The sequence below is a fragment of the Lithobates pipiens genome, unplaced genomic scaffold (genome assembly GCF_037356315.1).
Source record: "Lithobates pipiens isolate NorthernLeopardFrog02 unplaced genomic scaffold, aLitPip1_a1.2 Scaffold_8, whole genome shotgun sequence".
NCBI lineage: Eukaryota > Metazoa > Chordata > Amphibia > Anura > Ranidae > Lithobates > Lithobates pipiens.
Genome location: NW_027507903.1, coordinates 306,075,390 through 306,092,093, shown reverse-complemented (window position 1 = coordinate 306,092,093; position 16,704 = coordinate 306,075,390). Strand labels below are relative to the sequence as shown.

The following is a 16,704-nucleotide window of genomic DNA, read 5'->3' as shown; positions in this document are numbered from 1 at the left end:
CCTCACTCGGCTCCGGTCATGCATCCGCTCCGTCTCATTATGAGTGGCCCCCGGGGATCACTCGCCCCGGGGAGTGGCATGCTGTCCCATCATTGCTTGGTTTGGCAGCAGGCTACGTCCATCACTGAGGCCCCCAGGTTTCACTCCCACACCCCCCTATGGGATAATCCCTTGCTCCCTGAACTATCGAAAATCCCCGGCCGCTCTTTATGGCTGGCCGGGGGCGTTATTTTTCTGTCCCAGGTCATTACCAATGGAAATATCAGACCCTTCCAAGCCCTCAAAGATGACTTCAGCCTCTCTAACCGAATGTTCTTTAGATACCTTCAGCTCCGCCATGCCCTTAACTCCCAACTCGGATCCCCTATCCCCAGACTTGAGACACTCCCGATAGCGACAGCGGTGCTAGGAGACGACCCTAAGAAAATGATTTCTTTCTTCTACAACAACTTACTCACGCCGGGGGCAACCGTCCGTGCATACCGACTTAAGACTAGATGGGAGGCAGACGTGGGGTTTATCAAGGACGCAGACTGGGAAAATGCGTTAGACACCCCTAAGCTGGTTTCCCCTAAACACTCAGACAGACTTACACACCTTTACATGCTACATAGGTCATATTTAACCCCTAGGCGACTGTCTAAATTTAGGACTGGCTACGATCCGACATGCCCTAAGTGTGATGATCCCTGGGCCACGTTCTACCATCTCCTTTGGTCCTGCCCTGAGCTGCAGGCTTACTGGAAACAGGTTGTTGACTTCCTCCATGACCAAATGGGCTCCCCGCTGACGCTCTGTCCCCGCCAGTGTTTGCTGGGGATTCTCCTTGTACCCGAGGAGACAAGGATTCTGACTACCTTCCTGCAAGAGACTCTATATCTTGCCCGACTGCAGATAGCCCGCACCTGGTTGAGCTCAACATCCCCCACTGCCTGGCAATGGAAGGCGGCTGTTAACGCCACTCTCCCCTATAAAAAATTGCTGTATACACATAGGGGCTTCCCGGGCAAGTTTGCCAAGATATGGGATAAGTGGGTGGGGGATCCGGATACATGTACTACCTAGTGTAACCTGTAGCTATTATGCCTCCTAAACTATTAAGGGTCGGCCCGATGAGACCTGTTGACCCCCGTAGCTGAAGGAGGGGTCCCGGCCCCAGGATGATGGTTCCATGTTCCCCCCCTCTGAACAACCTTACGCAAGCTGGGCTGTGGATTTGCCTGTGACTCCCAGTCTCTGAGGTCCTCTCTTCCCCCCTTCCCTGAACACACCGCACTACTCTTGTTAATGTACTGTTAAACTTGTAAACAAAGGACTGTCTTCTCAGCTCATGCTATTGTTAACAGCTGTTTTATCCGTATATTTGGTGCATGTTGCACCCCACATGTGTTTCTGTTATCCTATGTGTTTTTTTTTATGCTCAATAAACGTTCTTTTTAAAAAAAAAAAAAGATGGTAGTTGCATATTTTCACAACTGTTGATCAAAATACTAAAACACGTCAAGCTTCAAAACTGTGTGTGCAGGCAAAACAACAGGGGCGCTTTCAATTTAAATTATACTTAAATGTTTTTAACACTTTTTTTTTTTTTTACCTAATCTTTTTGCTACAATTCTATTTAGGTCAGATTGTCACATGCAAGGTACTTTGCTTTAAAATGTAACTTCCTTGAAAGTATTGTCATGTTGCTTAGGTTTCTAAAATCACAAGAGGATGGACAAGCCCCCTAACTGATAGTATTAGGCAGGTGACTTGTGTTGTGAATATTAACAAATGATAATTAAGAAATGATTGTCATGGAAACAGGAAGCATCTGGGTAGTATGCAACCTTGTTAAAGCAACCTCAGTTCTTTTCCAGAAAGTGTAGCGTTTATTGGATCCCAGCAACAGATGACAAGTCCAATAGAGTATATACAAAAATAGAGTTAGGTACCTGATAACTCTTTTTTCTTTTTTATGGCATTTTTCCAAGACAAAGTTTATTGTAAGTATAAATTTAAATATACCATGTCGGTACAAAGCGAAAATTCTGAGGGAGAATATTCATAAGTTGGTGCACTACAATTAACATAGATGTTTCCAAAGCCATGTACAGTTGTATAAGATATGGTTAAACAAAACTAAATCATAAACATATAACCAATACTCAGAACTCAACAGGGGCAATTAGCCCTGTAATTATATAAGCGAATAAGTCAACACGGGTTTCCCATTTGGTTTGTGTATTGTCTTTGTTTCAGGTGCAGCCCCTCGACACGTCCTAAGGAGCCTACTTTATGGGAGTCCAAACCTCTCAAGGCAATTCCGCAGTATTTATGTATCTAGGGATCAAGAGGCCAATGGGAGGCATGGCGGCATTATCCTGGGCATATACACTCCTAGTTAGACCTGACAAGTTGGGGGATAATCATTTGGGGCTGTTGTAAAACTGTATGAAATTGTCAACAGCCCTTTGCCTAATTGTGCTTGGTGTCTCAGTAGCTGTTAGGGTTGCGGTCACCAGACAACTAGCAATCCCTAAGAGGGGTTCCTCTGGTAGGCAAAGTTCTTGAATAGGATGAGGCATGAAGAATGTGGGTTTGGGAATAAATGTGGACAGGGATAGGGTTGGGAGTGGGGGGGAGATATTGCAGGTTCTAGGAGTGCATAGCAGCCCTATCTATTTTGTGGTGATATTTAATTTGGACGGGGGGGGGGGTAGGGGTAATGAAATTGATGATCGGGAAAGTTGGACTTTATCTTCTTCTCTTCATATTAGGCCTCCTGGGCCAGAGTCTATCCTTGAGAGAGTAGATGTGCGTATTCGTCTGTCGTTTGAAAGTGTTGCCAGCAAGACCAGACGCTCCTAAATTTAGTGGTTGTGTCTTTGGATTGGTTTATTAATTCCTCCATTTCTGCAGTTTTAGATATATGTCTGAGCCAGTCAGCAGTGGTAGGGGGCTTGGAGGATTTCCAGAGAGTTGGGATGCACATCTTTACAGTTTTTATTAGATGTAGTGCGAGGGAGAGATGACAGTCTCTTTTTGGGATAGAGGAGTGGTGAAGCATTTGTGCCGGGGTGAATGCTATCTGGTAGGTGGTGATCTTGGAGGTGATGCGTTGGACTTCTTTCCAGAAAGGTTGGATAGATGGGCATGACTACCATATGTGTAATAGAGAACCTTCTCCGTCAGAGCATCTCCAACAGTTAGAGGGTATGGTGGGGGAGATTTTGTGTAGTCTGGTAGGAGTTTTGTACCACTTAGAGACTTTTAAGCCATTCTCTTGTGCTGTCACATTAGTTGATCCCTTATGAATATGGGTGTAGATAGTTGACCATTCCTCCTCTGACAGGTCAATCGATAAGTCTCTTTCCCAACTGTGAGTTCCAATAGGCCAGCTGCGTGGTGGAGATGCGGAGAGTTTGGCATGCCTTCTGGAAGGTTTGTAAAGTGCTACCAATTAAGGGGTGTTGTTTGCAGACCGAAGGGACATTGTTTGGGGTGATCCAAGGTAGCTGGCGAATTGGGATTGGGGTGAACTCGTTTTTGTCCAGGCTTTGGAATGGTTGTGGACATTCCAGTCCACTATTCTCGCCAGTTGACAAGCCCAGTGATATTTGGTAATGTCCGGGAGACTGATGCCACCTTTTAGTTTGGGTAGAGTCAATCATTCGAAACTGAGCCTAGGATAGTCCTTGCCCCAGAGGAAGTCGCTACAGTCTCTATGATACGAGGTAAGAAAGGCTTGTGGCAGTTTTATGGGGATTGTTTGTAAAACATACAATATTCTCAGGAGATTATTCAGTTTGATTATTGAAGCCCTACCAAACCAAGAATAGATTCCGGTCAACCAAGCCTTTAGGTCTTTCTGTATGCGTTGGAGGATTGGGAGATAGTTTTTAGAATATAGGTCGGATAAATGGGATGGTAGATTGATCCCGAGATAAGTGATGGCATCCCGATTCCATCTGAACGGGAAATTAGTTTGGCAGAGTGTGAGTGTGTCTTTCTGTAGGGAGATGTTCAAGGCTTCTGATTTTGTGAAATTGATTTGTAGGTTCAATGTGGAAAAGTCTGTAAGTAGATTAAGTAAAGTGACATGTGGGTCTGTCAGGAATAAGAGGATGTCATCTGCAAAGGCAGAGAGCTTATATGTGGTATTTGAAATTGTCACTCCTTTGATGTCTGGGTTAGACCTTAGGCGTTGAAGTAGTGGTTCTAGGGTAAGGACAAATATTAAGGTGGATAGCGGACAGCCCTGGTGAGTCCTGATTGATATGGAGAAGGCATCCGACAGGTGACCATTGATTCGGACCTTTACGGTTGGGGAGGCAGAAAGGGCGATGATGAATTGAAGCATGCAGTCCCGTATTCCAATAATTTTGAGCACTTCCGCCGAACAGAAGTTCTCCAGTAAAGCGAATACCGCACAGTCTGTTCTTAGAAGGGATATCGCCTCCCCAGGATTTCAGCCACATGGCTCTTTGGGCTGAGTTGAGTAGTGCTGTGGCCCTTGAAGAAATTCTGATGGTTTCAGCTGAGGCATCTGCTGGAAAAGCTGCCACTCTGTAGGGATGGTTTTTATTAATTCATCCCTAGGCATGTCGCTTTCCAGTAGTTCCTGAAGCTGGGTTAAACAGATTGGTAAGGTGCGGGCTGTGCAGGTGGAAGCTATTGCTGGATTCAGATTTGCAGCCCGTTTCCCAGGCCTTATTTAAAAGGGCTTCTATTTTCAGTCAGACTTGTTACTTTTGCCAGAGAGGCATCGACTTTGGGGCATTTAGCCCAGGTTTTGGTGTCTGTCTCTGCAAATGAATATCTGCACTTGACCGCAGCCAGTATGAAGAGTTTTCTCTCTGGGTCTTCCCACTCTTTTTTGACAATGTCTTTAAGAGTTTGGTGTACAGGAAATGTTCTAGGTTTCCTGGGTTGTAGCCCTTTATGCATTTTATCATGTAGGTTGAGCTCTGTGCTTTTTTGTTATTTAATGCCTAGCGTGTCTGCTATAGCTTGAAGAAGGTTATCTGTGTCTTCTGAGAGAAATAAGTTGCCCTCTGAAGCCGGTTCTTCCTCCTCAGATTAGGATTCATCCGAATCTTCCTCTTGTTCCTCTCATTCTGCTGAAAACAGTCTTACCACAGTCCCAACTGGTCAGGAAGTTTATCATAGGCAGATGGCATAGCACCCTATGTAAGTTGTTTTAAAAAAAACAAGGCTTGTAAATAGCGATTCTGAACCGTCTTCAGGCCGGTCACATGACTTGCGGTTGCTTACAGCTCCACTAGATGTCTTCTGCAGGAGGGGCCGTGATCTCCCTCTGACGTTAGCTTGGGAGATCACATGGCCACTTGTCTCCTCCCGCAGAAGCCCTGTCTCATAGCTATAAAGTGGCTGCAAGTCACGTGACCAGCCTGAAGACAGTTCAAAATCACTATTTACAATGTTTGTGTTTTAAAACAACTTGCATAGTGTACTATGCCAGCCTCTATTAGAGGGGCTGGAAGTAACAATTGTATGTTTTTTTAATAATAGCGGTGGGAGGGGCAATGCAGGGGCAGAGATAGACACAGAGGGAGCTGACAGGCAAAAAGGGGGTGAGGGGGAGAGAGGACAGCTACGGATGATGGAGAGGTGCACTCTGACCATGGTGGTCAGGGCTAAGCAGCCTTGATTTTCGTGGTCAGCACAGAGAAGTGCTGAGTTCAGGGAGGTTTTTTACAGTTTAGATGGGGGAAGATTACACAGCACAAGCACTGTGCTGTGTAATCTGCTTTAAGGGTCCAGGATCTCTATTTATTTTTTTGGGGTTAACAAACACTTTAACTCATCAGTTAATGGCTGTTAATACTATAAATCAGCAACTCTGCATCTGAACAATCTCCTGATTCAATCCACAATGCTTTACTGGAGGCTCCCATAGTGTGATAACCTATTTAAAAATACTTAATTAAAACATTCAAATAACACAATCACATTTTTCAAGTGTCCTGCTTGACACTAGGGAATCATCTCTTAGTATTGTTGCCAATCATCTCCCTTATATTAAGCAACAATACAAAGCGCTGATTCCCTAGTGTCAGGGTGTTTGCAAACCTACAAAACATATCAATATCCCTGTTTACATGGTTGTACAGATGGAATTTTGAAAGCTGTGCACTGGGAAGTGCTCAGAGCAGAGCTCTTCTGGGTTCACACCTTGCAGCGAATGGATATCCCCACTGCACAAGTCCACTTGACAGGAACAAATTCATGATTGCTACAGCTATGGCATGGTTTTAACCCTTTAAGAACCTTGGATGTATGGGATATACCCAAGGTCCTTAAAGAAGAACTGCAGTCTGCTCATATAATTTGTAATAAAAACATCTTTGCCATTCTGAAGCTTCCCTCCAGCCACTTTGCATTATATTTTATATATACTGTAAATCTGTACTTGCCAAACATGCTGCAGAAATCTCACTCCACTGAATCTGGCTGCATTAATTTTAACCACTTGCGGACTGTTAGGTGCTTCGTCTTCTTAATAATACCCCTGGTAGCCTAGGCTAGGATGGAAGAGCGGAGGTCCCTTTCACCGGTGGACAAAACATTACACATACACGCTATTGTACGTGAATAATGAATGTGCCTATTGAAGCACACACAACAATTTTATTTAGTTTGAACAGAAGGACAGCCCTGTGGTTTAACCAATCAGGTAATTCATACATACATCGACATTTTTCTTAAACTCATGACATTATCTAAGTCAAAGGTGAAATACAGTCTTCTGATAGTTATTTCATCATTTCAACATCTGCTGACTGACCATATTCTTGCGTAACCAGTCCTATCTTAGCTTTGTACCTCTTACCGCAGACAGATGCATCCTAATATGTCAACATCTTGCATCTTAATTCTGAACTTAGTGAAATGCACGCCTAAGCATATTATCTTAGACCTTTAACCTAGTACCGTATATCTTTTGGCAACCTTAATAAGTATTCCCTTATAATCCTTCCTTTGATCATTCTGTGATTTACATAATGATCATTCCTTTTCTAATTTAATAGCACAGGCTTCATACTCCGAACCCTTGTGCTCTTGGTTTCTATACCATACCGTTGGATCCTTAACAATGGAAGTGAGTTTCAGATCCTTCGGAGCGACCGTGTTTCCCTTTTTACATAAACATTTGATTATCTTATAACAGGCATATAAAAATAGAATGAAGAGAATCACAGTGACAATTGTCATGGCAGCATTTCGGAGCCAAGATATTAATCCCCCAAAACTAAAACTGCTCGAGAAGGGATCCCAGTTTTTTCCTATGTTCCTTGCCTCTTTCTGTAGTTTATTTACCTCTTCCCTGTGTTGAGCAATAACGTCATAGTAGTCTGGGACTTCGATGCTGGTATTATGAATCCAGGTACAGCACTCATAATCCTCAGTAGTCTCACAGAGGCCAGTAAGGGCTGCACTCATACTTTCTATAGCCAACTCATGTAGTTCTAGTTGCTTCCTAATTGCCCTAGTTTCTAGATTTAGTTTGGTTATGTCATCAGAATTTTCCTCCAGAATCTCATCAATTATGCCAGTGTAATTATTTAATCTTTTCATTAGGTCAATTCCCCACCCTGTCCAGGAAGGGAACCATGCCCAGGCCATATCTTTTCCTAAAAACAATTCTCGTTTATTACGGTGTCTAAGGGGATATCTAGGATGCATGCTGGCTTCAAGGAGGTGACTTCCCTTGTTATCCCCTAATACCCCCATGATAGGAACCAGGGCTGCAAGGTAACACCACCCCTGGGGTTTGGTTGGGATCCAGGGGTGACAGAGTTTGCCGCAGCATATATATATGGTATTTCCTAGAGCTAGGGGTCGTTTATGGAACACGTTCCTAAGAGTATCAGAAAGGCCAGAGAGCACCAGAATTGACATTAATTGGTGTATTGTAGTCTTGGTACTGGAGCTAAGAAAGTCTAAAAAGGTGGCATTTAGGGTGGGATCTGAAGTATGGAAGAAAGAAGGACTGTTAAATGATGTCATTGAAATGTTAAGTTTTGCTTGTTTGCAAACCTCGGCTCCATCTGTGGTGTTTCCCAGTCGGAAACACCAGTCTGGGAAGTGGCTTCTACCTATAATTTGGAAAGTGAGGGTTTTATTTGGACGGGTCCTAGTAACATTCGTTAGGACGATAGGGGGTGTTCCATTAAGGAGGGGGGTAAAATTCAAGGGGACTGCCATGAGAGGGATTCTAGCTGTACTGGGATGTAGCTTGCTGCAAATCCAGCATTTCTCAAAACCAGATTTTTGAGCATAGCTATATTTGAATTTTAGTAGTAACATCTTGTTAGTCAGTCCCTTAGGTGACTCATTAACGGGTACAATACTTCTACTATGTCTTTGGCCGGGGGTATTATTCATCTTAGGTGGTCCACATATCCCTTTTAATAGACCTAAATCTTCTGGATGATATATACAGTTGGCTATAAACCATGTGGGCAGGAATACAAATAGTACCAGACTACCCCAAAGGCATACAGCCTTCCCTGACACTGATGGAGAAAGCATCTTTGTTTTTTTTTAAAGTTCTGATTATTTGTTATCTAAGAGTTCTGTTCTTCTTCTTCGTTTCTCATCCCGGCAGTTGTTGGCTCTGTTTTGTCCTTTTGAGGGGGTGTGGGATCTTCCAGGGAAATTTGTTCTATGCCTCTCTGAACTTCTTGTAGATCTTGTTCTTGGGAGTTGCTGCTCTCTGTCACTGCCAGGGGCTCTGGAGTCGAGGGAAGCTGGGGACACTTTTTAAGACGGCTGGCGTGGATCCAGGTGTTTCCTAGGTCTGTTAACACTGCGGTCCTGGATACCTTTTCCACCTTCCATGGTCCTGAGAAAGCCGGTCCGATACTCTTTCTTTGTGCTAATTGTTTGATCAGCACTTTATCCCCAGGGATGAAGGGATGCGTTGGTTCTGTGGGAAGAGGGAAAAAAGGTGACAGAAACTTGTTCGTTTATTTCGTGGAGCATACTTACCAGATTTTTCACGTACATTTCCTGTTGGGAATAAATGTCAATATCAGTGTCTTGGTCTAATGGGGGTAATTCTATGTTTGCGGGGATTCCCATGAGGACCTCAAAGGGTGATAATTTTGTTCTTGCATGTGGATCTTCCCCTCTTTTGACCAAAGACCTTCAGGGTCTTTGGTCAATCCTTCCTTTGTCCAAAAATGGACATCATCTTCTGTGGCCATTGATTGCATCTGTGCTATGACAGTTTTAAAGTTAGGTGCTGCGAAGTGTTCCTTGAAAAACATTGTTGTGGGGGCAGGTGGGTTAGGGGAAAAGGCAGCAGCTCTTTTAGCTTCTCTGTCAGCAAGAGCATTCCCTTTTGAAACACGACTGCTGTCAGAGGAGTGTGCCTTTACTTTAATTATGGCTACCTTTTTTGGAAGAAGAATGGCTTGGAGGAGAGCACTAATCTGTGTGGAGTTGCCAATTATTTTGTTGTCTGCTGTTTTAAAACCTCTATTGGCCCATATCACACCAAAATCATGCACCACTCCAAAAGCATATCTACTGTCTGTGTAGACGTTCACCTCTTTACCGGTGAATAGAATGCAGGCCCTAGTGAGGGCTTCTAACTCTGCTACCTGGGCTGAAGAAGGAGGTAATGATTTTGCCTCCAGTACGATGTCTGGTAGTTGAACAACTGCATAACCGGTTAAAAAGGTGGAGTCAGAGGGACGTGAGCAGCTACCGTCAACGAAAACATCCTCTGCACCTGAGATAGGGGTGTCAGTGAGATCCGGTCTGGGACTGGTAATAGCAGCAACCTTTTCCGAACAGTCATGTATAATGTCTGGGTCATGTGGTAAACGCAACATGGAATGCAAAAGGCGCACAGCGGGGTTGCTGGCAGGCACATATTTGAGTGTGAGGTTATCAGTGTTCATCAGTGTTATCTCATAACCACTAAGTCTTTGCGAGGTCATATGTTGGGTATTCATGTTCTGAATAAGATGCGTGACTGAATGAGTGGTATAGAGAGTCAATGGGTGACCTAGCACTAATTTGTTTGCATCTTGTACAGCCATTGCACAGGCAGCAAGATTTTGGAGACAGGATGGCATTCCCTGTACTTGGATGGGGAGTTTTTTTTAGATAGGTAGGAGACAGGGCGGTAGCCTGTTCCATGCTGTTGTGTCAAAACCGCGGCAAAAGAGGTCCCCGAGACTACACAGTATAGTTGAAAAGCTTTACCATAGTCTACCAACCCTAGGGCGGGAGCATTTGACAGACTGTTTAATAGAGCTTGAAAAGCTTGTAGTCTGTCTTCAGTCCAATCTATTAATTTAGGGGCTGTCGAGCCAGTAGCCTCTCTTAGGATACTATCATAATGAGAACAGTCAGGGATCCATTGGCGGCAATATACAATTGCACCCAAAAATGAGAGTAGGGCGGCCTTGTCTTTTGGGGGACTGAGAGCTCGAAGGGCTGCGGCACGTTTGGGGGACACTAGCCTTGTCCCTTCCTTTAGAATGCACCCTAGGTATTCTACCTGTGGCTGGCACCATTGTATTTTCTTCCTTGAGGCTAGATGCCCGGCGTGAGCTAGGTGTTGTAACAGTGATGTTGAATCGACCGCACAATCTTCAGCAGTTCGACTGCACAGGAGCAGGTCATCCACATACTGTATTAGTACCGACCCACGCTCAGAAGTCCAAGACTTGACAGTCTCGTTGAGTACCATAGAGAAGGCGGCTGGACTGTCTACATACCCTTGCCAGGTTAGTTGGCCCCCGGCCCAGGAGAAAGCAAACATAGGTTGGGCTTCCTCTGCAATGGGAATGCTAAAGAAAGCATTCGCTAAATCAATTACTGTGTAGCATAGAGAGTCTGCCGGTATGCATGAAAAAATAAGTGATGTCTGAGACTAGGGGTGGGAGGGGAATCACTTGTTTGTTTACGGCTCTGAGGTCTTGGACGAGTCTCCACTCGCCACTGGCCTTCTTTACAGGGTAAATGGGTGTGTTCCAGGGACTGATGATTGGTCTCAGGATACCTTTTGATATGTAATCATTAATTTGAGGGGAGATGCCTTTGACTTTCTCTGGGGGTAGGGGATACTGTTTTTGATATTGTATCCCTGCATCTGACCGCATTTGGGGTGCATATGGTGTGCAATTAATAAAGCCCACACTACCTTTGTTTTCTGCCCAGATAGCATGTGTTTCGAGAGAGGCGGGGAGTAGCATAAAGAAGCCTCTGTGTGCATGTCGCTTAGGGCCATGTAAGTCACATAATGGTGAACTAGCGGTAAGGGAACCTTCTCTATTAAACTTAATGATAATACACAGTTGTGCCAAGAGGTCCCGTCCCATAAGGGGCACAGGGCATGAGGACAAGACGGCAAAAGTTTGGGTACATAATTTCTGTCCTTCTGGAGTGGCTACAGTCAGTGGTGGAGTGATGGGATGGGTGACAGGTGTCCCATTAATACCAACAGAGTTTCCCTCGGTGCATTATTTGTGGCTGTGTAGGATATTGGGGTAGTGGTTGACGAGGGTTCTGGTATGGCAGATAACGGGGATACTGTGGGCGGGTCTGGGGGTTAAATCCCCTGCCTCTGCCTCTTGCTCTAATCTGTCCAGTCCTATAAGGGCACTGGGATTTCCAATGTCCTTGCTGTCCACAATTGCCTATATTTTCCAAGGCATTTGTTCCATGCACAGAAACAATCCTTCATGTATTGTGGGTCAGCCCCTTTGCAGGGAGGATAAGAATGCTTATGTACCTGACAAATTTTACTGACTTCTTGCCAGTCTTCCTCAGTACAAGGACCATATGGCCCTGGGTCATGTATCCCCAATTGCTGACACCTTTCTCGGACTTGTGTCCAAAATGGTTCTACCTGGGGGCCAGGGATCATATTACTGACAAATTCATAGGGTGATGGGGTGGCCATAGCTTGGGTTGCTGCAGTATTCCCCATCTAGTAGTCTGGGCAGTGTGTGTCTAGTGGCAGGACACAGGTGATAACACCCGGTTTGTCCAACAATCCGGTCTCTGGTCTGGGAGTAGGATCCCTGATCTTTTTTGGGGCAGATGGACTTATATAAAACTATGAAGATTTACCCTTAATATACGATGAAGGGTAAATTTTTCCTGGTGGCGGTATTTACCCCTCTTACACCAAGTCTGCAAGAGAACCCCCCTGGTCTGGTGGTCAGTCAAATCCACTTGTCATCTATTCTTAGGAAGAGTAGACCTAACGTGCAATGGGGGCAGGCGGATGCTATGTCACTACAAGAGGGCTCCTCATATTCTGCACTCATTTAAACAACAACAATTATTTTCCTTATACTCTATATTAAAACTTATACTCTATATACTTACACGTGTACCTAGAGAGAAACAGACATATTCTTAATATACTTTAAGACATGAAATAACCGTATTGCAATACATTTATCAATTTATAGTGCACTTTTTTTTTTAAAAAAAAAATTTTTCAAATGGGCGTCCACTCCACCAATCCCTTTGTCACGGGCGTAATCTACTACTTCCCGTGTTAAAAATACTATCACCAATAGTTTTAAGTCAGACCAACCTAGTCGGACTCCCCTAAACCTATAAATTCCTTGCGAGCCCTTTTCACCTCCCGAGTGACCAGCCTAGTCCATCGCGAAGGCACAGTTACTTCTTTTAATTTTAAACTAAGTTCGTAGCGGCCGCCCGGACAGAGTAAGTGTTTACACCATTCACCAATCAGGTAAAAAAGAGTAAAGTGACTTACCTGTCGCAAGACGAGACGAACCCCACTTTGCTGGTACCAAAACTGTTAGGTGCTTCGTCTTCTTAATAATACCCCTGGTAGCCTAGGCTAGGATGGAAGAGCGGAGGTCCCTTTCACCGGTGGACAAAACATTACACATACACGCTATTGTACGTGAATAATGAATGTGCCTATTGAAGCACACACAACAATTTTATTTAGTTTGAACAGAAGGACAGCCCTGTGGTTTAACCAATCAGGTAATTCATACATACATCGACATTTTTCTTAAACTCATGACATTATCTAAGTCAAAGGTGAAATACAGTCTTCTGATAGTTATTTCATCATTTCAACATCTGCTGACTGACCATATTCTTGCGTAACCAGTCCTATCTTAGCTTTGTACCTCTTACCGCAGACAGATGCATCCTAATATGTCAACATCTTGCATCTTAATTCTGAACTTAGTGAAATGCACGCCTAAGCATATTATCTTAGACCTTTAACCTAGTACCGTATATCTTTTGGCAACCTTAATAAGTATTCCCTTATACGGACCACCCGTCGTCATTGTACATCGGTACTTTGATGTAGAATACCGGGGTTATGGCAGCAGATATCTGCCCTTACCCTGGTAGCCTCTTCAGATAAAGATAGTCTCCGAGGGGGATTCGCTGCAAGATTACCTTTTATCGGGGGCAGGAGAAAGCCCCCCCACCGCGCTTCGATGGTCTCCACTGCTTACCGGACCCGCCGGTAGCGGCGGAGATAATCGCATCCTTTCCCCTGTGAGGCTGGGGAGGCCCCCACACTTGACGCCATACCATTGGATGACAGAAGCGACTTCAAATCGTTACTTCCACCCAATGGTCTTAAAGGGGAATTTTTTTTTTTTTTTTTGCAAAAAAAAAAAAAAACATTTATTTTTTATTGCATTTAAGTTTAAATGTGAGATCTGAGGTCTTTTCGACCCCATGATCCTGTCGTGCTTTTTCTTTTTGTCATGGATGTTTACATTCCTTGTAATAGGAATAAAAGTGCCCCTAATTTTCTTTTTATTAAAAGACAGTGTAAAAATAAAAAGTTAGCTGCGCCTAGAAGCGAACGCATATGTAAGTCATGTAAGTCACACCCGTGAAAACATGTGAGGTAGCACCACGATAGTTCAAGCGAGAGCAATAATTCTAGCACTAGACCCCCTCTGTAACTCAAAACTGGTAACCTGTAGACATTTTAAATGTAGCCTATGGAGGTAGCCTATAAAATTATCTTTCAGAATATACAAAAAAAATTGGGCTAAATTTGCTGTTGTGTTTTTTTATTCAAAAAGGTGTATTTTTTCTAAAAAAAAATTGCGATTTTAATACCATGTGACAAAGTATTGCAGCAACCACCATTTTATTCTCTCTGGTGTCTGAAAAAAATATATAACGTTTGGGGGTTCTAAGTAATTTTCTAGCAAAAAAGCTTTTATTGATGATAACAAAAGCTTTTATTGATGATAACAAATGTATACAGGTATACTGTGTTCACGTGAATACAAATATAAATGAAGGAGGAACAGCTTAAAACAAAACATATTTAGCATAATATCAAGAAATTTTAAATTTAAACTGTGTATTGTGTGAGGTCGGCCTGGACTTTCATCTAGAACCTTAGTGGAGGTGACCAGTCCTGTATACCTTTTTCTGGAAGTATCTGAAATTCACAGTACTTGAGAATAAAAGAGTAGAAACAGAGAAGAGAAGAATAGAGTTAGGGTATTGAGCTGGGGGGAGGCAGGTATAGGGGAAAGGAGGTGGAAGAAGAGGGAGAGGTGGGAGGGAGGGGTGGTGAGGGGGAAGGGGAAGAGAGGAGCAGTGGTTATAATCTGTCATAAAGCATAACACTTCATATACAGTATGTTACTCAGTAATAGGATATCAACAGTTGAGGAGTATGTGATTACAGTAGTTGAATTCAAACCTGAGGAAATAATCCAGGTGGATATGAACATGAAACCCAGAAACAGAGTCCCGACCAATCATTGACCAAGACTCAGTTCAAAGTAAAGGTACAGGTCGAGGCCCCCTAGGGAGGTGAGGCCAATATTTAATCTGACTGGTCTGATTTCAACCTCTCAAACTCCTGTGAGTACTTAAAAGCGAACCAATACCATGTCTTATGGTATTGTTCAATTGTGTCAGTTGACTGTGCAATAGTTTACTAGTTTCCTCCATGTCACAGATGTCTGATTCTGTGTAGACAATCCCTGGATGTATGGGGTGCTAGTAGATTTCCAGAACAGTGGCAGAGATTTGTCTGCGTTCAGTAGGTGTTTAGACAATGAGTTTTTGTACTTTTGGAATGAGAAGCTAGTGACATGGAGCAGACAGCTTGCAGCATCAAGCTTCAATTTGGTTTCTGTAATATGGCGAACAATTCTCTTTACTTTTGTCCAATATGGAGAGATCAAGGGGCATTGCCAAATGTAAAAGAGTACCTTTGTCTTTCTGGCAGCGCCAAAACAAAGTTCCCGAAGTTTGAGGATACCATTTATGCAGCTTGGCTGGTGTGGCATACCACTGTGTAGGTATTTTGAATGCTGTTTCTTGCATTCTGGTGCTAAGAGAACATTTGTGCATGAATATGCAATCCCTCTGCCATTGTCTGTCTGTTAGTACCATATTAAGGTCTTCAAACCAGCTCTCTCTGAATCTGTCCATGGGTAGTTGACTTGAGTTCTGTAGCCAGGCGTACAATACCGAGGTGGCTTTTTTAATTTGGTCTCCCTCCATGCACACTGGCATCAGCTCAGTTAATGGTCTACTGAAATGCCCTTGCGGCGCATATCAACATACCTACGAATCTGGAAGTATGCCCAAAAGGGGTAGGTGAGGGATACGGCTGTCCCATTTGAGCACGTGGAAATCCTTAATCAACATGTTCTGAAAGCAGTGTTTTGTTAGGAGGGGGTGTCTGGGTCTGAGGTTTGTAGTAAATGATTCCCCACCCCAGTGGAAAGTCAGAATTGTTCTTTAACGGCGTAAGTGGACTCAATGGGGTGGAAGGTGCAGATTGTTTAGTCAATAAATTAAATATTGATAGGGTGGTACTTATCAGAGGGTGTTGTTTTGAGGTCAGTGGGTAACTTGTCCAAGGAATCCAGGGAGAGAATTTCAAAGGTATGAGGCTTAGTTCATTTTCTAAAAGGTACCCAATCCCTAAGGTCACGGTGACAGTGGCAGTGGATAATTCTTGTGACATGTTAAGCAAAATAGTAATTTTTGAAATCTGGTAAGCCCATTCCACCCTACTCCTTAGGTCTGGTCAGGATGCTAAATTTGAATTGGGATCTTTTGTGTGCATAAATAAATTAAGCTGGATCGATTGTAAGGCCTTAAAGCTTTGGTACTTTTATGGGCAGGGTTCTGAATAAAGAATTCTGGATAGAATGGACATTTTACAAATGGCCACTTTACCAAACCAGTAGAATTTTTTCAGGTGCCATATTTGCAAATATTCCCCTATGGTTTTAAGAAGAGGCAAGAAATTCCAGTCAAAAACCTGGGAGAGTTGTGGGGTTAGCCAGATCCCAAGATATTTGAGAACTGAGGCTTCCCATTTAAAGGGGCAATTGCTTTGATTGTTTTTAAGAGTCTTGTCCGGGACAGTGATATTCATCGCTTCAGATTTTGTGTATTTAATTTTTAAATTGGATATATGTCCATAGGAGGGAAAATTTCCTTCCTCAGGGTGGGAATTGAAGCAAGTGGTTTTGTCAGAAAGAACAGTAGGTCATCAACTCTTTATTTGCTACTTTGAATCCTTGGATCGTTTTTTTACCCTTCTGATGAATAGTTCAAGCGAGAGAATAAAAAGAAGTGGTGAGAGCGGGCATCCCTGCCTTGTACCATTAGTAATGTGTAGAGTGTCTGATAAAGATCCGTTGATCCTTAACTTAGCCAATGGGTTTATGTAGA

At 43.5% G+C, this 16,704-nt stretch overlaps 1 long non-coding RNA gene across 1 annotated transcript; it reads right to left on the bottom strand.

The window, feature by feature from the left end:
• Positions 1-6,587: 6,587 nt before the first annotated feature.
• Positions 6,588-13,244, bottom strand: LOC143963109 (uncharacterized). The gene is made up of 2 exons (XR_013270879.1): positions 12,761-13,244; positions 6,588-8,935 (listed from the first exon to the last, which is right to left on the bottom strand). It is a non-coding gene; the product is annotated as an uncharacterized LOC143963109 (long non-coding RNA).
• Between the last annotated feature and the right edge of the window lie 3,460 nt (positions 13,245-16,704).